The sequence below is a fragment of the Phytophthora ramorum genome (genome assembly GCF_020800215.1).
Source record: "Phytophthora ramorum isolate Pr-102 chromosome Unknown Phyram_PR-102_s0013, whole genome shotgun sequence".
Classification (NCBI taxonomy): Eukaryota; Oomycota; class Peronosporomycetes; order Peronosporales; family Peronosporaceae; genus Phytophthora; species Phytophthora ramorum.
In genome coordinates this window covers 1,413,282-1,435,243 of record NW_027150659.1, presented here as the reverse complement: position 1 = coordinate 1,435,243, position 21,962 = coordinate 1,413,282, and positions in this window count along the sequence as shown.

The window sequence follows — 21,962 nt, the reverse complement described above, 5'->3', positions numbered from 1 at the left end:
GCAACTTGGCAGCTCGAAACACACCACGCAGTCGCATCGACTTGAGCTCCGCGCGGATCGCCTTGCGCCAGTGCACTTGATCTGGACCGTTCACAGCCTCTTGGAACGTCGTCGGCTCCGATAGATCGGCTGCTGCTTCCACAGCGTTGGCACTGGCACGCCAAAACACTGGAGGCGTCGAGTCGTCGTCTTCATCTTGGTCCCCAGACTTTTCTTCTTCGTCGGGTTCAGCTCGGCGCGACGAGGATACATCCGGCGCACTTGCTTCTTCTAAGCCAGCCCGGTGGCGAACGGGGCGCGATCTTCTGGCAGTGTCGTCGTCGCCACTCGGTCGGCTCTGTTGTCAAGAAGGCGCCTCGGGCAGCTGCCGTATACCGGTAGGATACCGGTATGACCTTCACTCAGTGGGACCGCAATCATTCCTGTGTTGACGGGACGCTGATGATGGGACGCGGGACACTGATGATGGGACGCTGTTTACGCTACGGGGATTACGGGACACGTGGGTACAAGATTGTGGGTACAAGATGGGCATCCACGTGGCTGTCGCTGATTGGCTGAAGCAACTCAGTATCCGGTAAGGAATCCAGTAGAGTGTATCCAGTAGAGAATCCAGTAGGCTTAGAGGTAGCAAGGGAGTTTGCGAACTAAGGACCTAAATCAATCACTTTGCATTTTGCCATCAACCGACCAAAGCCTTTTGGTTATGAGCCCAAACCCCGTCTTCCCTGCCCAAGACCCCGACTACGCCTTCGCCATGGACGCCACCCCGACCACGACCGCCCGCATCAACAAGTTCAACGGAACCAACTTCCACACGTGGAAGTTCAAGATGCAGATGGTGCTCGAGGAGCGCGAACTGTGGGAAGTGACGAGTGGGGAAGTGAAGCTGGAGCACTGCACGACCACGGCGGATCAAGCGACGTTCAAGAGGAAGTCGCGTAAGGCGCTGGCGATCATCTGTCTCGCGATGGAGGACTCGCAGCTGCCGCTGGTTCGCTCGGCCAAGGACGCGCATGATGCATGGTCAAGACTGGAAGGACACTTCGAGAAGAAGAGTTTGGCCAACAAGCTCTTTCTTCGTCGGCGTTTCTTCACGACGATGATGGACGAAGGTGATGATGTGCTGGAGCACATCAACAAGCTCAAGACGCTGGCGGAGCAGCTCGACGCGGTTGGCGCTCCGGTCAGCGAGGACGACTTGGTGATCACGCTTCTGGGCAGTCTGAGCGAGTCGTACCAGTTCCTGATCACGGCGTTGGAGTCGAGAGCCGACTCGCTGTCGTGGGAACTCGTGACGTCTCGGCTGCTGCATGAGGACATGAAGCGCAAGGAACAAGGTGGCGGCGGCGTCGACGGAGCCGCGCACGGCCAAGGTCAAGCGTTCATGACGAGAGACAACAAGCGCAAGGGCCGACCGGTGAAGAAGACCGGGGCGTGCCACAACTGCGGCAAACAAGGACATTGGATCGCGGAGTGTCCCTCGCGGGTCCAGAACGACGCTGAGCGATATCGGTCGCAGCGTGCGAACGTCGCGCAGGACGAAGAAGATCCTGGCGACTACCTTTTCTCGGTTGGTCGTACGAGCAGTACCGCCAAGCCGAGTGACATGTGGCTGGTCGACTCGGGTGCGACGCAGCACATGACGAGTTCCAAGACGTACATGAGGAACTACAAGACGATGGCTCCGGTGGACGTGCATCTCGCGGACGACGGAGTGGTTCAGGCGGTGGGGACCGGCGACATTGTCATGTCGATGAAGACGCCGCGCGGCATGAAGAAGGGTGTGCTCACGAATGTGTGGCATATCCCGAAGCTGTCGCGCAACCTGTTTTCGGTCGGCCGCTTCACCAAGGACGTGGGGCCAGTGACCTTCGAGAGCGACGGGTGCTTCGCGGACAACAAGGGTCTCAAGTGGCAGCTCGGCGCTCGTGAGGGCAAAGGGCTGTTCAAGCTGTGCATGACTCCGATGATGCCTGACGAGGCCAATGCGGCAAGTTCGAAGGATCGCCAAGGGGACACCACGTCGTACCTCTGGCACCTCCGACTTGGTCACATTGGCCATGGCGGTCTAGACGCCATCGTCAAGAAGAGCTACGGTGTTGGCATCGGCATGACGTCGGTGAAGCAGTGGGAGCTGTGCGACGGGTGTGCACTCGGCAAGCAAACGCGAGTGAGCTACATGAAGTCGTCCCCTAACCGTGCCAAGCAAGTGCTGGAGGTGGTTCACAGCGATGTGTGCGGCCCCATGCAGACGCCAACGTTTGGGGGCAAGCGCTACTTCGTCACGTTCATCGACGACAAGTCGCACTTCTGCGTGGTGTACTTGCTGAGGAACAAGTCCGAGGTGGCTGCCAAGTTCGCGGAGTTTGTGGCGTTTGCTGAAACTCAGACCGGCAAGCGCGTGCAGACACTCCGGAGCGACAACGGTGGCGAGTACACTTCCGGCGCGATGGCCAAGTTCTGTGCGGACCATGGTATCGTGCAGAAGTTCACTCCGCCGTACACGCCTCAGCTGAATGGAGTGGCCGAGCGGATGAACCGGACGTTGGTGGAGTGTGCGCGCTGCATGCTGGAACATGCCGGATTGCCCAAGACGTATTGGGGTGAAGCGGTGATGACGGCTACGTTCCTCCGTAATCGGTGTCCGACACGCGCCATCAGCCACGACAAGTCTCCGCACCAAGTCTGGACGGGCAAGAAGCCGCTGCTGGCGAACCTGAAAGTGTTCGGTTTGTTGTCAAGAAGGCGCCTCGGGCAGCTGCCGTATACCGGTAGGATACCGGTATGACCTTCACTCAGTGGGACCGCAATCATTCCTGTGTTGACGGGACGCTGATGATGGGACGCGGGACACTGATGATGGGACGCTGTTTACGCTACGGGGATTACGGGACACGTGGGTACAAGATTGTGGGTACAAGATGGGCATCCACGCGGCAGTCGCTGATTGGCTGAAGCAACTCAGTATCCGGTAAGGAATCCAGTAGAGTGTATCCAGTAGAGAATCCAGTAGGCTTAGAGGTAGCAAGGGAGTTTGCGAACTAAGGACCTAAATCAATCACTTTGCATTTTGCCATCAAGCGACCAAGCCTTTTGGTTATGAGCCCAAACCCCGTCTTCCCTGCCCAAGACCCCGACTACGCCTTCGCCATGGACGCCACCCCGACCACGACCGCCCGCATCAACAAGTTCAACGGAACCAACTTCCACACGTGGAAGTTCAAGATGCAGATGGTGCTCGAGGAGCGCGAACTGTGGGAAGTGACGAGTGGGGAAGTGAAGCTGGAGCACTGCACGACCACGGCGGATCAAGCGACGTTCAAGAGGAAGTCGCGTAAGGCGCTGGCGATCATCTGTCTCGCGATGGAGGACTCGCAGCTGCCGCTGGTTCGCTCGGCCAAGGACGCGCATGATGCATGGTCAAGACTGGAAGGACACTTCGAGAAGAAGAGTTTGGCCAACAAGCTCTTTCTTCGTCGGCGTTTCTTCACGACGATGATGGACGAAGGTGATGATGTGCTGGAGCACATCAACAAGCTCAAGACGCTGGCGGAGCAGCTCGACGCGGTTGGCGCTCCGGTCAGCGAGGACGACTTGGTGATCACGCTTCTGGGCAGTCTGAGCGAGTCGTACCAGTTCCTGATCACGGCGTTGGAGTCGAGAGCCGACTCGCTGTCGTGGGAACTCGTGACGTCTCGGCTGCTGCATGAGGACATGAAGCGCAAGGAACAAGGTGGCGGCGTCGACGGAGCCGCGCACGGCCAAGGTCAAGCGTTCATGGTCAACAACAACAAGCGCAAAGGACGTCCGGTGAAGAAGACCGGCGCGTGCCACAACTGCGGCAAACAAGGACATTGGATCGCGGAGTGTCTCTCGCGGGTCCAGAACGACGCTGAGCGATATCGGTCGCAGCGTGCGAACGTCGCGCAGGACGAAGAAGATCCTGGCGACTACCTTTTCTCGGTTGGTCGTACGAGCAGTACCGCCAAGCCGAGTGACATGTGGCTGGTCGACTCGGGTGCGACGCAGCACATGACGAGTTCCAAGACGTACATGAGGAACTACAAGACGATGGCTCCGGTGGACGTGCATCTCGCGGACGACGGAGTGGTTCAGGCGGTGGGGACCGGCGACATTGTCATGTCGATGAAGACGCCGCGCGGCATGAAGAAGGGTGTGCTCACGAATGTGTGGCATATCCCGAAGCTGTCGCGCAACCTGTTTTCGGTCGGCCGCTTCACCAAGGACGTCGGGCCAGTGACCTTCGAGAGCGACGGGTGCTTCGCGGACAACAAGGGTCTCAAGTGGCAGCTCGGCGCTCGTGAGGGCAAAGGGCTGTTCAAGCTGTGCATGACTCCGATGATGCCTGACGAGGCCAATGCGGCAAGTTCGAAGGATCGCCAAGGGGACACCACGTCGTACCTCTGGCACCTCCGACTTGGTCACATTGGCCATGGCGGTCTAGACGCCATCGTCAAGAAGAGCTACGGTGTTGGCATCGACATGACGTCGGTGAAGCAGTGGGAGCTGTGCGACGGGTGTGCACTCGGCAAGCAAACGCGAGTGAGCTACATGAAGTCGTCCCCGAACCGTGCGAAGCAAGTGCTGGAGGTGGTTCACAGCGATGTGTGCGGCCCCATGCAGACGCCAACGTTTGGGGGCAAGCGCTACTTCGTCACGTTCATCGACGACAAGTCGCACTTCTGCGTGGTGTACTTGCTGAGGAACAAGTCCGAGGTGGCTGCCAAGTTCGCGGAGTTTGTGGCGTTTGCTGAAACTCAGACCGGCAAGCGCGTGCAGACACTCCGGAGCGACAACGGTGGCGAGTACACTTCCGGCGCGATGGCCAAGTTCTGTGCGGACCGCGGTATCGTGCAGAAGTTCACTCCGCCGTACACGCCTCAGCTGAACGGAGTGGCCGAGCGGATGAACCGGACGTTGGTGGAGTGTGCGCGCTGCATGCTGGAACATGCCGGATTGCCCAAGACGTATTGGGGTGAAGCGGTGATGACAGCTACGTTCCTCCGTAATCGGTGTCCGACACGCGCCGTCAGCCACGACAAGTCTCCGCACCAAGTCTGGACTGGCAAGAAGCCGCTGCTGGCCAATCTCAAGGTCTTTGGTTGCCACGCGTATGTGCACGTGCCGAAGGCGAAGCGCACCAAGTTCAAAAGGCTTTGGTCGGTTGATAGCAAAATGCAAAGTGATTGATTTAGGTCCTTAGTTCGCAAACTCCCTTGCTACCTCTAAGCCTACTGGATTCTCTACTGGATACACTCTACTGGATTCCTTACCGGATACTGAGTTGCTTCAGCCAATCAGCGACTGCCACGTGGATGCCCATCTTGTACCCACAATCTTGTACCCACGTGTCCCGTAATCCCCGTAGCGTAAACAGCGTCCCATCATCAGTGTCCCGCGTCCCATCATCAGCGTCCCGTCAACACAGGAATGATTGCGGTCCCACTGAGTGAAGGTCATACCGGTATCCTACCGGTATACGGCAGCTGCCCGAGGCGCCTTCTTGACAACACTCCCACTCGACTCGACAGCGATTGCACCTTGGATCCCGAGCTTGGTCCGGAGCACACTGAACTGCACTGCAGTGATCGCCTTCGTCATCATGTCCGCCAGCATGTCCGTTGTCGACACATACTGCAGCACCACTTGACCGTCTTCCACCTTCTCGCGCACGAAGTGGTAGCGAATGTCGATGTGCTTGGTGCGCTTGTGGAACTGCGGGTTCTTGGCCAACGCGATGGAGCCTTGGTTGTCCTCGTAGATCTTGACCGCTTCATCGCTTGCCATCTCGCCGAGCTCACACAGGAACACCTTGAGCCACACTGCCTCTTGTGTCGCCTCCGATAGCGCCATGTACTCTGCTTCCGTCGAAGACAGCGCCACCGTCCGCTGCTTCTTGCTCCTCCAGCTGATGCATCCGCCGTTCATCATGAACGCGTAGCCGCTTGTGCTCCGTCTTGACTCGATGTCGCCGGCCCAGTCCGCATCCGAATATCCGCACATACCAAGGCTGTCTTCCCGTGAGAACTCGAGTCCATGCGTAGGCGTCGCTTGGAGGTACCGCAGCACACGCTTGAGGGCTTGCCAATGCGTCGGACACGGGTCGGCAGAGAACTGGCTCAGCACTCCCACTGCAGCAGCCAGGTCCGGACGCGTTGCCACCATCAAGTACATGAGAGCACCGACGGCACTCCGATACGGCACGTTCTTCATCGTGTCTTCATGCTGGCAGCCACCCTCACACATGTTCTTGGTCAGCTTGAGTCCGGGGTCTTGCGGCGTCTTCACAGGCTTGCTGTCTTGCATGCCGAACTTGGTCAGGATGGACTTGAGAAACTTGGTCTGCCGCACCGTCACTTTTCCGGAGTCGCGGTCGTTCTTGATCTCCATCCCGAGGAAGTACTCCAGCTCGCCGAGGTCCGTCATCTCAAACCGCTTGCTCAACGCGTGCTTGGTCGATTCCAACAGCTCGTCGTTGCTGCTAGCGAGGACCAAGTCGTCAACGTAGAGCGCCACGAAGATCATGTCTTGGCCGTCACGCTTCAGGTAGACGCAGTGGTCGGACTCGCACTTCTTGAACCCCAGCTTGAGCATGAAGTCGTCGATGGTCTGGTTCCACATGCGCGGCGACTGCTTCAGTCCGTACAGCGACCGCTTGAGCTTGCACACGTGGTCCGGGTGGTCTTCGTCCACATAGCCATCCGGCTGTGCCATGTAGATGTCTTCGTCCAGCACACCGTTGAGGAACGCAGTCTTGACATCCATCTGGTGCAGCTTGAGACCATACTTGGCAGCCAGACTCAGTACGATCCGGATCGACGTGAACTTGGCCACTGGTGCGAAGGTCTCGTCGTAGTCGATGCCGTACTTCTGCGAAAACCCCTTGGCCACCAGTCGCGCCTTGAACCGCTCAATCTCTCCAGCTTGGTTCTCCTTCACGCGAAACACCCATCTGCAGCCGATCGCCTTGCGTCCCTTCGGTAGTGGTACGACATCCCACGTGTCGTTCTTGAGCAGCGAGTCACACTCCGAGTCGCACGCCTCCTTCCACTTGACTGCGTCGCTGGATTCCATCGCCGACTTGAACGTGGTCGGCATTTCTCCCACTGAATCCACGACGTACGCAGCTTCGAAGTCTTGACTTTCTTGAGCCGCAGCAGACATCTCGTCCAGCGTCTGGTGTCGACTCTGTGACGCATACCGCTTGGCACTTGGAACCTCCGTGACTTCCTCCAGCGACTGCGTCCGCGGGTGTCGCTTGTTGCCGGGCCCGAAGTCTTCGTCCCGCGCAGCTTCTTCTTCTTCCTCTTCTTCGTTGTCGTCTTCATCCGACTGCGACGAATCTTGATCCGTCGTCTCTTCATCTTGAATGACCACCACCTCCCTCTGGTGGTAGTCGCGTCTCCCACTGTCGAAGACGTCTTCCATGAACTGCGCGTCGCGACTCACCAGCACGCGACTGCTCTCCAGTTCTTCGAATCGATACGCTTTCTCGTGCTCCGAGTACCCCAGGAACCGACAGCGCACCGACCGAGCGTCGAACTTGGTGCGCTTCGCCTTCGGCACGTGCACATACGCGTGGCAACCGAACACTTTCAGGTTCGCCAGCAGTGGCTTCTTGCCAGTCCAAACTTGGTGCGGAGACTTGTCGTGGCTGACGGCGCGCGTCGGACACCGATTACGGAGGAACGTAGCCGTCATCACCGCTTCACCCCAATACGTCTTGGGCAATCCGGCATGTTCCAGCATGCAGCGCGCACACTCCACCAACGTCCGGTTCATCCGCTCGGCCACTCCGTTCAGCTGAGGCGTGTACGGCGGAGTGAACTTTTGCACGATACCGCGGTCCGCACAGAACTTGGCCATCGCGCCGGAAGTGTACTCGCCACCGTTGTCGCTCCGGAGTGTCTGCACGCACTTGCCGGTCTGAGTTTCAGCAAACGGCCCAATCTCCGCGAACTTGGCAGCCACCTCGGACTTGTTCCTCAGCAAGTACACGACGCAGAAGTGCGACTTGTCGTCGATGAACGTGACGAAGTAGCGCTTGCCCCCAAACGTTGGCGTCTGCATGGGGCCGCACACATCACTGTGAACCACCTCCAGCACGTGCTTGGCACGGTTCGGGGACGACTTCATGTAGCTCACTCGCGTTTGCTTGCCGAGTGCACACCCGTCGCACAGCTCCCACTGCTTCACCGACGTCATGTCGATGCCAACACCGTAGCTCTTCTTGACGATGGCGTCTAGACCGCCATGGCCAATGTGACCAAGTCGGAGGTGCCAGAGGTACGACGTGGTGTCCCCTTGGCAATCCTTCGAACTTGCCGCATTGGCCTCGTCAGGCATCATCGGAGTCATGCACAGCTTGAACAGCCCTTTGCCCTCACGAGCGCCGAGCTGCCACTTGAGACCCTTGTTGTCCGCGAAGCACCCGTCGCTCTCGAAGGTCACTGGCCCCACGTCCTTGGTGAAGCGGCCGACCGAAAACAGGTTGCGCGACAGCTTCGGGATATGCCACACATTCGTGAGCACACCCTTCTTCATGCCGCGCGGCGTCTTCATCGACATGACAATGTCGCCGGTCCCCACCGCCTGAACCACACCGTCGTCCGCGAGATGCACGTCCACCGGAGCCATCTTCTTGTAGTTCCTCATGTACTTGTTGGAACTCGTCATGTGCTGCGTCGCACCCGAGTCGACCAGCCACATGTCACTCGGCTTGGCGGTGCTGCTCGTACGACCAACCGAGAAAAGGTAGTCGCCAGGATCTTCTTCGTCCTGCGCGACGTTCGCACGCTGCGACCGATATCGCTCAGCGTCGTTCTGGACCCGCGAGGGACACTCCGCGATCCAATGTCCTTGTTTGCCGCAGTTGTGGCACGCCCCGGTCTTCTTCACCGGACGTCCTTTGCGCTTGTTGTCTCTCGTCATGAACGCTTGACCTTGGCCGTGCGCGGCTCCGTCGACGCCGCCGCCACCTTGTTCCTTGCGCTTCATGTCCTCATGCAGCAGCCGAGACGTCACGAGTTCCCACGACAGCGAGTCGGCTCTCGACTCCAACGCCGTGATCAGGAACTGGTACGACTCGCTCAGACTGCCCAGAAGCGTGATCACCAAGTCGTCCTCGCTGACCGGAGCGCCAACCGCGTCGAGCTGCTCCGCCAGCGTCTTGAGCTTGTTGATGTGCTCCAGCACATCATCACCTTCGTCCATCATCGTCGTGAAGAAACGCCGACGAAGAAAGAGCTTGTTGGCCAAACTCTTCTTCTCGAAGTGTCCTTCCAGTCTTGACCATGCATCATGCGCGTCCTTGGCCGAGCGAACCAGCGGCAGCTGCGAGTCCTCCATCGCGAGACAGATGATCGCCAGCGCCTTACGCGACTTCCTCTTGAACGTCGCTTGATCCGCCGTGGTCGTGCAGTGCTCCAGCTTCACTTCCCCACTCGTCACTTCCCACAGTTCGCGCTCCTCGAGCACCATCTGCATCTTGAACTTCCACGTGTGGAAGTTGGTTCCGTTGAACTTGTTGATGCGGGCGGTCGTGGTCGGGGTGGCGTCCATGGCGAAGGCGTAGTCGGGGTCTTGGGCAGGGAAGACGGGGCTTGGGCTCATAACCAAAAGGCTTTGGTCGGTTGATAGCAAAATGCAAAGTGATTGATTTAGGTCCTTAGTTCGCAAACTCCCTTGCTACCTCTAAGCCTACTGGATTCTCTACTGGATACACTCTACTGGATTCCTTACCGGATACTGAGTTGCTTCAGCCAATCAGCGACTGCCACGTGGATGCCCATCTTGTACCCACAATCTTGTACCCACGTGTCCCGTAATCCCCGTAGCGTAAACAGCGTCCCATCATCAGTGTCCCGCGTCCCATCATCAGCGTCCCGTCAACACAGGAATGATTGCGGTCCCACTGAGTGAAGGTCATACCGGTATCCTACCGGTATACGGCAGCTGCCCGAGGCGCCTTCTTGACAACAAGTTCGACGCTCGGTCGGTGCGCTGTCGGTTCCTGGGGTACTCGGAGCACGAGAAAGCGTATCGATTCGAAGAACTGGAGAGCAGTCGCGTGCTGGTGAGCCGCGACGCGCAGTTCATGGAAGACGTCTTCGACAGTGGGAGACGCGACTACCATCAGAGGGAGGTGGTGGTCATTCAAGATGAAGAGACGACGGATCAAGATTCGTCGCAGTCGGATGACGACAACGAAGAAGAGGAAGAAGAAGAAGCTGCGCGGGACGAAGACTTCGGGCCCGGCAACAAGCGACACCCGCGGACGCAGTCGCTGGAGGAAGTCACGGAGGTTCCAAGTGCCAAGCGGTATGCGTCGCAGAGTCGACACCAGACTCTGGACGAGATGTCTGCTGCGGCTCAAGAAAGTCAAGACTTCGAAGCTGCGTACGTCGTGGATTCAGTGGGAGAAATGCCGACCACGTTCAAGTCGGCCATGGAATCCAGCGACGCAGTCAAGTGGAAGGAGGCGTGCGACTCGGAGTGTGACTCGCTGCTCAAGAACGACACGTGGGATGTCGTACCACTGCCGAAGGGACGCAAGGCGATCGGCTGCAGATGGGTGTTTCGCGTGAAGGAGAACCAAGCTGGAGAGATTGAGCGGTTCAAGGCGCGACTGGTGGCCAAGGGGTTTTCGCAGAAGTACGGCATCGACTACGACGAGACCTTCGCACCCGTGGCCAAGTTCACGTCCATCCGGATCGTACTGAGTCTGGCTGCCAAGTATGGTCTCAAGCTGCACCAGATGGATGTCAAGACTGCGTTCCTCAACGGTGTGCTGGACGAAGACATCTACATGGCACAGCCGGATGGCTATGTGGACGAAGACCACCCGGACCACGTATGCAAGCTCAAGCGGTCGCTGTACGGACTGAAGCAGTCGCCGCGCATGTGGAACCAGACCATCGACGACTTCATGCTCAAGCTGGGGTTCAAGAAGTGCGAGTCCGACCACTGCGTCTACCTGAAGCGTGACGGCCAAGACATGATCTTCGTGGCGCTCTACGTTGACGACTTGGTCCTCGCCAGCAGCAACGACGAGCTGTTGGAATCGACCAAGCACGCGTTGAGCAAGCGGTTTGAGATGACGGACCTCGGCGAGCTGGAGTACTTCCTCGGGATGGAGATCAAGAACGCCCGCGACTCCGGAAAAGTGACGGTGCGGCAGACCAAGTTTCTCAAGTCCATCCTGACCAAGTTCGGCATGCAAGACAGCAAGCCTGTGAAGACGCCGCAAGACCCCGGACTCAAGCTGACCAAGAACATGTGTGAGGGTGGCTGCCAGCATGAAGACACGATGAAGAACGTGCCGTATCGGAGTGCCGTCGGTGCTCTCATGTACTTGATGGTGGCAACGCGTCCGGACCTGGCTGCTGCAGTGGGAGTGCTGAGCCAGTTCTCTGCCGACCCGTGTCCGACGCATTGGCAAGCCCTCAAGCGTGTGCTGCGGTACCTCCAAGCGACGCCTACGCATGGACTCGAGTTCTCACGGGAAGACAGCCTTGGTATGTGCGGATATTCGGATGCGGACTGGGCCGGCGACATCGAGTCAAGACGGAGCACAAGCGGCTACGCGTTCATGATGAACGGCGGATGCATCAGCTGGAGGAGCAAGAAGCAGCGGACGGTGGCGCTGTCTTCGACGGAGGCAGAGTACATGGCGCTATCGGAGGCGACACAAGAGGCAGTGTGGCTCAAGGTGTTCCTGTGCGAGCTCGGCGAGATGGCAAGCGATGAAGCGGTCAAGATCTACGAGGACAACCAAGGCTCCATCGCGTTGGCCAAGAACCCGCAGTTCCACAAGCGCACCAAGCACATCGACATTCGCTACCACTTCGTGCGCGAGAAGGTGGAAGACGGTCAAGTGGTGCTGCAGTATGTTTCGACAACGGACATGCTGGCGGACATGATGACGAAGGCAATTCCTGCAACGCAGTTCAGTGTGCTTCGGAGCAAGCTCGGGATCCAAGGTGCAATCGCTGTCGAGTCGAGTGGGAGTGTTGTCAAGAAGGCGCCTCGGGCAGCTGCCGTATACCGGTAGGATACCGGTATGACCTTCACTCAGTGGGACCGCAATCATTCCTGTGTTGACGGGACGCTGATGATGGGACGCGGGACACTGATGATGGGACGCTGTTTACGCTACGGGGATTACGGGACACGTGGGTACAAGATTGTGGGTACAAGATGGGCATCCACGCGGCAGTCGCTGATTGGCTGAAGCAACTCAGTATCCGGTAAGGAATCCAGTAGAGTGTATCCAGTAGAGAATCCAGTAGGCTTAGAGGTAGCAAGGGAGTTTGCGAACTAAGGACCTAAATCAATCACTTTGCATTTTGCCATCAAGCGACCAAGCCTTTTCGGTTGCCACGCGTATGTGCACGTGCCGAAGGCGAAGCGCACCAAGTTCGACGCTCGGTCGGTGCGCTGTCGGTTCCTGGGGTACTCGGAGCACGAGAAAGCGTATCGATTCGAAGAACTGGAGAGCAGTCGCGTGCTGGTGAGTCGCGACGCGCAGTTCATGGAAGACGTCTTCGACAGTGGGAGACGCGACTACCATCAGAGGGAGGTGGTGGTCATTCAAGATGAAGAGGCGACGGATCAAGATTCGTCGCAGTCGGATGAAGACGACAACGAAGAAGACGAAGAGAATGAAGCTGCGCGGGACGAAGACTTCGGGCCCGGCAACAAGCGACACCCGCGGACGCAGTCACTGGAGGAAGCCACGGAGGTTCCAAGTGCCAAGCGGTATGCGTCGCAGAGTCGACACCAGACGCTGGACGAGATGTCGGCTGCGGCTCAAGAAAGTCAAGACTTCGAAGCTGCGTACGTCGTGGATTCAGTGGGAGAAATGCCGACCACGTTCAAGTCGGCGATGGAATCCAGCGACGCAGTCAAGTGGAAGGAGGCGTGCGACTCGGAGTGTGACTCGCTGCTCAAGAACGACACGTGGGATGTCGTACCACTGCCGAAGGGACGCAAGGCGATCGGCTGCAGATGGGTGTTTCGCGTGAAGGAGAACCAAGCTGGAGAGATTGAGCGGTTCAAGGCGCGACTGGTGGCCAAGGGGTTTTCGCAGAAGTACGGCATCGACTACGACGAGACCTTCGCACCAGTGGCCAAGTTCACGTCCATCCGGATCGTACTGAGTCTAGCTGCCAAGTATGGTCTCAAGCTGCACCAGATGGATGTCAAGACTGCGTTCCTCAACGGTGTGCTGGACGAAGACATCTACATGGCACAGCCGGATGGCTATGTGGACGAAGACCACCCGGACCACGTGTGCAAGCTCAAGCGGTCGCTGTATGGACTGAAGCAGTCGCCGCGCATGTGGAACCAGACCATCGACGACTTCATGCTCAAGCTGGGGTTCAAGAAGTGCGAGTCCGACCACTGCGTCTACCTGAAGCGTGACGGCCAAGACATGATCTTCGTGGCGCTCTACGTTGACGACTTGGTCCTCGCTAGCAGCAACGACGAGCTGTTGGAATCGACCAAGCACGCGTTGAGCAAGCGGTTTGAGATGACGGACCTCGGCGAGCTGGAGTACTTCCTCGGGATGGAGATCAAGAACGCCCGCGACTCCGGAAAAGTGACGGTGCGGCAGACCAAGTTTCTCAAGTCCATCCTGACCAAGTTCGGCATGCAAGACAGCAAGCCTGTGAAGACGCCGCAAGACCCCGGACTCAAGCTGACCAAGAACATGTGTGAGGGTGGCTGCCAGCATGAAGACACGATGAAGAACGTGCCGTATCGGAGTGCCGTCGGTGCTCTCATGTACTTGATGGTGGCAACGCGTCCGGACCTGGCTGCTGCAGTGGGAGTACTGAGCCAGTTCTCTGCCGACCCGTGTCCGACGCATTGGCAAGCCCTCAAGCGTGTGCTGCGGTACCTCCAAGCGACGCCTACACATGGACTCGAGTTCTCACGGGAAGACAGCCTTGGTATGTGTGGCTATTCGGATGCGGACTGGGCCGGCGACATCGAGTCAAGACGGAGCACAAGCGGCTACGCGTTCATGATGAACGGCGGATGCATCAGCTGGAGGAGCAAGAAGCAGCGGACGGTGGCGCTGTCTTCAACGGAGGCCGAGTACATGGCGCTATCGGAGGCGACACAAGAGGCAGTGTGGCTCAAGGTGTTCCTGTGCGAGCTCGGCGAGATGGCAAGCGATGAAGCGGTCAAGATCTACGAGGACAACCAAGGCTCCATCGCGTTGGCCAAGAACCCGCAGTTCCACAAGCGCACCAAGCACATCGACATTCGCTACCACTTCGTGCGCGAGAAGGTGGAAGACGGTCAAGTGGTGCTGCAGTATGTTTCGACAACGGACATGCTGGCAGACATCATGACGAAGGCAATTCCTGCAGTGCAGTTCAGTGTGCTTCGGAGCAAGCTCGGGATCCAAGGTGCAATCGCTGTCGAGTCGAGTGGGAGTGTTGTCAAGAAGGCGCCTCGGGCAGCTGCCGTATACCGGTAGGATACCGGTATGACCTTCACTCAGTGGGACTGCAATCATTCCTGTGTTGACGGGACACTGATGATGGGACGCGGGACACTGATGATGGGACGCTGTTTACGCTACGGGGATTACGGGACACGTGGGTACAAGATTGTGGGTACAAGATGGGCATCCACGTGGCAGTCGCTGATTGGCTGAAGCAACTCAGTATCCGGTAAGGAATCCAGTAGAGTGTATCCAGTAGAGAATCCAGTAGGCTTAGAGGTAGCAAGGGAGTTTGCGAACTAAGGACCTAAATCAATCACTTTGCATTTTGCCATCAAGCGACCAAGCCTTTTCGCTCGACCTGGACGACAACGATGGACCGCGCCAAACGAGCTTCAAGCAGGCGGGGAAGCGCAAGAACCGACCGAGTGGCGACGACGACACTGCCAGAAGATCGCGCCCCGTTCGCCACCGAGCTGGCTTAGAAGAAGCAAGTGCGCCGGACGTATCCTCGTCGCGCCGAGCTGAACCCGACGAAGAAGAAAAGTCTGGGGACCAAGATGAAGACGACGACTCGACGCCTCCAGTGTTTTGGCGTGCCAGTGCCAACGCTGTGGAAGCAGCAGCCGATCTATCGGAGCCGACGACGTTCCAAGAGTATTGAGGGTATGGAGGGTTACCGGTTTGGTATCGGTTGTTGACCGTGAACCGGTTAACCCGAACCGGTCCAATCCGAACCCACGCCGATTACGCCACCAAGGATTACGCCACTGTCGATTACGCCACCTGTGGGTACAAGATTGTAGGTACAAGATGGGCTTCGACGTGGCGCTCTCTGATTGGCTGAAGTAACTCAGTATCCAGTAAAGAATCAAGTAGTGTGTATCCAGTAGGTCTAGAGTAGCGAGAAGGCTAGCGAGCTAAAGACCTCAATCAATCACTTTCGAATCTTCGTTCTACCCCTCAAGTGGTTTCCAGTCTCCGCTCCGGTCTCGCCCAGAGTGCTGCCCTCCCTCCGCTCCGTCAAGCTTCACGGTGTCTAAGATCCATACCTTCCATCAGGTTATGAGCCCAAGCACCATGTCCTCTGCCCACGACGCCTCCACCAAGGTCTCCATCGACAAGTTCAACGGAGACAACTACGCGACGTGGAACCGCTACATGCGTGGCGTGTTCCTGACCAAGTCGGTGTGGCATGTCGTGAACCGAGAGACGACGCCGAGCTTCACGGACTCGCGGCCCAAGGACGAGTACGTCAAGTCGAGCAACATCGCGTTCGGACTGATGTTGCTCCACATGGACGCGGACTACCACCATGTGGTCGACGACTGCGAGGAAGCGTGGGTTGCGTGGACGCGCCTGAAGACGCTGTACGGTGGTTCGCAGAAGGCTGGTCGCATCTACCTGAAGCGCCAACTCTTCAGCATGGAGATGTCGGAAGGCGGGAACGTGTTGCATCACTGCAACGAGGTCCTCAACATCAGCGCCAAGCTCAGCAGCATCGGCGCCAAGATGGAGGACGAGGACGTGGCTATCTGCCTGTTGCGCAGTCTCCCCAAGAGCTACGAGAACGTCGTGCTGAACTTGGAGATGAGCAGCGCTGAGCTGCGATCGCAAGACGTCGTGAAGGTGCTGACGAATGAGCACATCAAGCGGCAAGGCGAGAAGACGGCGACGGTGAAGACGGAGGACGCGGCCAAGGCGTTCAACACCGACCGAGAGTCTCGCCAGTGCACGTACTGCGGGAAATTGGGGCACACGATCGACAAGTGCTTGACCAAGCAGAAGGACGAGAATCGGGGCCCAAGACGCGGCGGCAATGACAATGGCAATGGCCGTGGACGCGGGGCCAACAATGCCCAGTGGAGGAACGACGACGCCAGCTACGACTACGGCTACGGCTATGATCGAGTGGCGTTCGCGGTCTCACTGGAGTGTGGCATTTCGACGGGCAAGGATATGCTCGGCATGTGGGCGGTCGACAGCGGCGCAACGCACCACATCTGCAACGACAAGGCCAAGTTCGCCCATTTGATTGAGCGAAACGAGGGCGAACTTTCGGTGGCCGACGGCAACAAGACGGCCATCATGGGTGTGGGGACCATCGTGGAACGAGTGGTTCTGCCCAACGGCGACGAGCGCGACATCGAGATCAAGAACGCGCTGTACGTGCCGAGCATGAGCAAGAATCTGCTCTCGGTGCCACAGATCAACAAGAGTGGTCTGTTCCAAGTCGTGTTCGACGGCGCCCAGATGCGCGTTGCGCACAAGGCCTCCAAGCAAGTGGTGGCGGCGGCGAACCTCGTGGATGGCCTCTACTGGCTCCAGACGCAAAAGGCTTTGGTCGGTTGATGGCAAAATGCAAAGTGATTGATTTAGGTCCTTAGTTCGCAAACTCCCTTGCTACCTCTAAGCCTACTGGATTCTCTACTGGATACACTCTACTGGATTCCTTACCGGATACTGAGTTGCTTCAGCCAATCAGCGACTGCCACGTGGATGCCCATCTTGTACCCACAATCTTGTACCCACGTGTCCCGTAATCCCCGTAGCGTAAACAGCGTCCCATCATCAGTGTCCCGCGTCCCATCATCAGCGTCCCGTCAACACAGGAATGATTGCGGTCCCACTGAGTGAAGGTCATACCGGTATCCTACCGGTATACGGCAGCTGCCCGAGGCGCCTTCTTGACAACACTCCCACTCGACTCGACAGCGATTGCACCTTGGATCCCGAGCTTGCTCCGAAGAACTTGGAACTGCTGATGGAAGATATGGATCTTGGACACCGTGAAGCTTGACGGAGCGGAGGGAGGGCAGCACTCTGGGCGAGACCGGAGCGGAGACTGGAAACCACTTGAGGGGTAGAACGAAGATTCGAAAGTGATTGATTGAGGTCTTTAGCTCGCTAGCCTTCTCGCTACTCTAGACCTACTGGATACACACTACTTGATTCTTTACTGGATACTGAGTTACTTCAGCCAATGAGAGAGCGCCACGTCGAAGCCCATCTTGTACCTACAATCTTGTACCCACAGGTGGCGTAATCGACAGTGGCGTAATCCTTGGTGGCGTAATCGGCGTGGGTTCGGATTGGACCGGTTCGGGTTAACCGGTTCACGGTCAACAACCGATACCAAACCGGTAACCCTCCATACCCTCAATACGCCCCCTCAATGCGAAGTCCCATGAATGCCGAGAGCCGCCGTCAGTTCCGTGTGGCGTGGTCCCGCAAGCGCCTTGGTCATGATGTCCGCCAGCATCACAGAAGTCTCGCAATACTCGAGCTTCACTTCACCGCGTTTCACTTCGTCGCGGATGTGATGGTACTTGATGTCGATGTGCTTGGCGCGGCCGTGGTTCACCGGGTTCTTGGTCATCTTGATGCACGACTGGTTGTCTTCACGGATCATGAGCTCGGGTCCCGTTTCGTTGGCAGCCGCCAGAATCTCGCACAGCAGGCGATGGATCCACTTGCCCTCTTGGATAGCCAGACTGAGCGCGATGTACTCCGCTTCGCTCGTAGACAGCGACACACTTGACTGCTTCTTGCTTCCCCAGCTCACAGGCGCACTCATCAGCATGAACGCGTAGCCTGAAGTGGACTTGCGGTCCGCGAGGTCGCCGGCCCAGTCCGCGTCCGAGTAGCCACGAAAGTCGATCTTGTCGCCCGGCTTGAAGCAGATGCCATGCGTCTTGGTGCCTTGCAGGTAGCGAAAGATGCGCTTGACCGCAACCCAGTGTTCCTCTTGGGGGTTCTCCATGAAGCGCGACACATAGCCAACGGCGTACGCGATGTCCGGGCGCGTGGCGGTCATCAGGTGCATCAGCGCACCAACAGCTTCGCGAAACGGAGCGTTCACCTTGGTCGCCGCGTCGCTTGGAACCAGTCGAGTGCTCATGTCCACCGGACTCACCACAGCCTTGCACTCGTCCATGGCGAAGCGTTTCAGGATGTCGTCCACGTAGCGACGCTGGCACATGGTCACGCTGCCGTCCGGGCCGTCCACCAGCTCGATCCCAAGAACAAACGCGCACTTGCCGCTGTCGGTCATCTCGAAGCGCGTCTTCAGGTCCGTCTTCGTGCGCGAGATCAGCTCAGGCGAACTCCCGGTAATCAGCACGTCGTCCACGTACACCAGCACGAGCACGCAGTGACCGTCCACCACCTTGATGTAGAGGCACGGATCGAAGGCCGACACTTGGAAGCCGATAGAGCACATGAACTCGTCGAAGGTCTCGTTCCACACGCGCGAAGCTTGCTTGAGACCGTAGATGGCCTTCACCAGTTCCAGGCAGTCAAAGCCACCATCCAGTTCGACGCCTTCGGGAACCACGCAGAACACCACCTCCTCATGACCCCGTACAGGAACGCTGTCACGACGTCGAGTTGGTCGAGGGGCCAGTCGAAGTACTTGGCGATCGCGATGATCATGCGCAGCGTCACGTACTTGACCACGGGCGAGAACGTCTCCGTGTAGTCGATGCCGTACTTCTGCTTGAAGCCCTTGGCCACGAGGCGCGCCTTGTACTTCTCGATCGAGCCGTCCGCTTTGCGCTTGATCTTGAACACCCACTTGGTGCCGATGGCGCGCTGGCCGCTGGGCAACTTGGCAGCTCGAAACACACCACGCAGTCGCATCGACTTGAGCTCCGCGCGGATCGCCTTGCGCCAGTGCACTTGATCAGGACCGTTCACAGCCTCTTGGAACGTCGTCGGCTCCGATAGATCGGCTGCTGCTTCCACAGCGTTGGCACTGGCACGCCAAAACACTGGAGGCGTCGAGTCGTCGTCTTCATCTTGGTCCCCAGACTTTTCTTCTTCGTCGGGTTCAGCTCGGCGCGACGAGGATACGTCCGGCGCACTTGCTTCTTCTAAGCCAGCTCGGTGGCGAACGGGGCGCGATCTTCTGGCAGTGTCGTCGTCGCCACTCGGTCGGCTCTTGCGCTTCCCCGCCTGCTTGAAGCTCGTTTGGCGCGGTCCATCGTTGTCGTCCAGGTCCAGCGCGTCCAGGTCCAGCGCAGCATCATCGACGTCTTCATCCGAAGTATGCGCCGAAAGTCCAAAGGCCGACTCATCGAAGTTGACATCGCGACTGACAACCACCTGCCCCGCCTCGATGTCATAAAGTCGATACGCCTTGGACACTTCTTCGTAGCCGAGGAACAGTCCGGCGCGAGCCTTGGGGTCCCACTTGCGCCGCTTTTCCTTCGGCGTCAGGATGTACGTCTGGCATCCGAACACACGCATGTGCTTCACACTTGGCTTGGACTTGTACACGATCTCGAATGGAGTCTTGTGCTCCACCTTGGGTGACGGCAGGCGGTTCTTCACGTAGATGGCCGTCATGGCCGCCTCAGCCCAGAAACACTTGTCCAACTTGGCGTGATGCAGCATGCTGCGGCCGATCGTGACGATGGTCCGGATGGCGCGTTCTGCCGTGCCGTTGGTCTGGTGCGCGTACGGAACCGTGGTTTGCTGCTCGATGCCTTCGACTTCGTAGAAGGCCTTGAGCGAGTTGGTCGCGAACTCACGAGCTCCGTCGTGCCGCACAAACTTGACCTTCTTGCCGAACTGCGTCTGCACCTTCGTGACGTACGTCTTGATGCAGTCTTCGCTCTCCGACTTGGCACGCAGGCAGAACCCCTTCATGCATCCGCTGGCTTCGTCCACGATCAGCAGCAGATACTTGCTGCCACCCAGTGACTCTTCTTCCATGGGGCCGCAGATGTCGAAGTGGAGCAGCTCGAACGTGTCGTAGCGACGCTTGTCACGGTTGCTTGGGAACGGCTTCTGGACCATTTTGCCTTGCTGACAGCCGCGACACACGCTTGGTCCACTCGACTTGGAAGGTGCCTTCGCGTCCTTGATCATGTCGTTGTCGATCATCTTGCGAAGCACCTCCACCGGAGCGTGACCCATACGCGCGTGCAGGTCGACCGTCTTCCCACTGGTCGCCGCATTCGCCGATCGCTGAGGCGTCTGGAGCCAGTAGAGGCCATCCACGAGGTTCGCCGCCGCCACCACTTGCTTGGAGGCCTTGTGCGCAACGCGCATCTGGGCGCCGTCGAACACGACTTGGAACAGACCACTCTTGTTGATCTGTGGCACCGGAGAGCAGATTCTTGCTCATGCTCGGCACGTACAGCGCGTTCTTGATCTCGATGTCGCGCTCGTCGCCGTTGGGCAGAACCACTCGTTCCACGATGGTCCCCACACCCATGATGGCCGCCTTGTTGCCGTCGGCCACCGAAAGTTCGCCCTCGTTTCGCTCAATCAAATGGGCGAACTTGGCCTTGTCGTTGCAGATGTGGTGCGTTGCGCCGCTGTCGACCGCCCACATGCCGAGCATATCCTTGCCCGTCGAAATGCCACACTCCAGTGAGACCGCGAACGCCACTCGATCATAGCCGTAGCCGTAGTCGTAGCTGGCGTCGTCGTTCCTCCACTGGGCATTGTTGGCCCCGCGTCCACGGCCATTGCCATTGCCATTGCCGCCGCGTCTTGGGCCCCGATTCTCGTCCTTCTGCTTGGTCCAGCACTTGTCGATCGTGTGCCCCAATTTCCCGCAGTACGTGCACTGGCGAGACTCTCGGTCGGTGTTGAACGCCTTGGCCGCGTCCTCCGTCTTCACCGTCGCCGTCTTCTCGCCTTGCCGCTTGATGTGCTCATTCGTCAGCACCTTCACGACGTCTTGCGATCGCAGCTCAGCGCTGCTCATCTCCAAGTTCAGCACGACGTTCTCGTAGCTCTTGGGGAGACTGCGCAACAGGCAGATCGCCACGTCCTCGTCCTCCATCTTGGCGCCGATGCTGCTGAGCTTGGCGCTGATGTTGAGGACCTCGTTGCAGTGATGCAACACGTTCCCGCCTTCCGACATCTCCATGCTGAAGAGTTGGCGCTTCAGGTAGATGCGACCAGCCTTCTGCGAACCACCGTACAGCGTCTTCAGGCGCGTCCACGCAACCCACGCTTCCTCGCAGTCGTCGACCACATGGTGGTAGTCCGCGTCCATGTGGAGCAACATCAGTCCGAACGCGATGTTGCTCGACTTGACGTACTCGTCCTTGGGCCGCGAGTCCGTGAAGCTCGGCGTCGTCTCTCGGTTCACGACATGCCACACCGACTTGGTCAGGAACACGCCACGCATGTAGCGGTTCCACGTCGCGTAGTTGTCTCCGTTGAACTTGTCGATGGAGACCTTGGTGGAGGCGTCGTGGGCAGAGGACATGGTGCTTGGGCTCATAACCTGATGGAAGGTATGGATCTTGGACACCGTGAAGCTTGACGGAGCGGAGGGAGGGCAGCACTCTGGGCGAGACCGGAGCGGAGACTGGAAACCACTTGAGGGGTAGAACGAAGATTCGAAAGTGATTGATTGAGGTCTTTAGCTCGCTAGCCTTCTCGCTACTCTAGACCTACTGGATACACACTACTTGATTCTTTACTGGATACTGAGTTACTTCAGCCAATGAGAGAG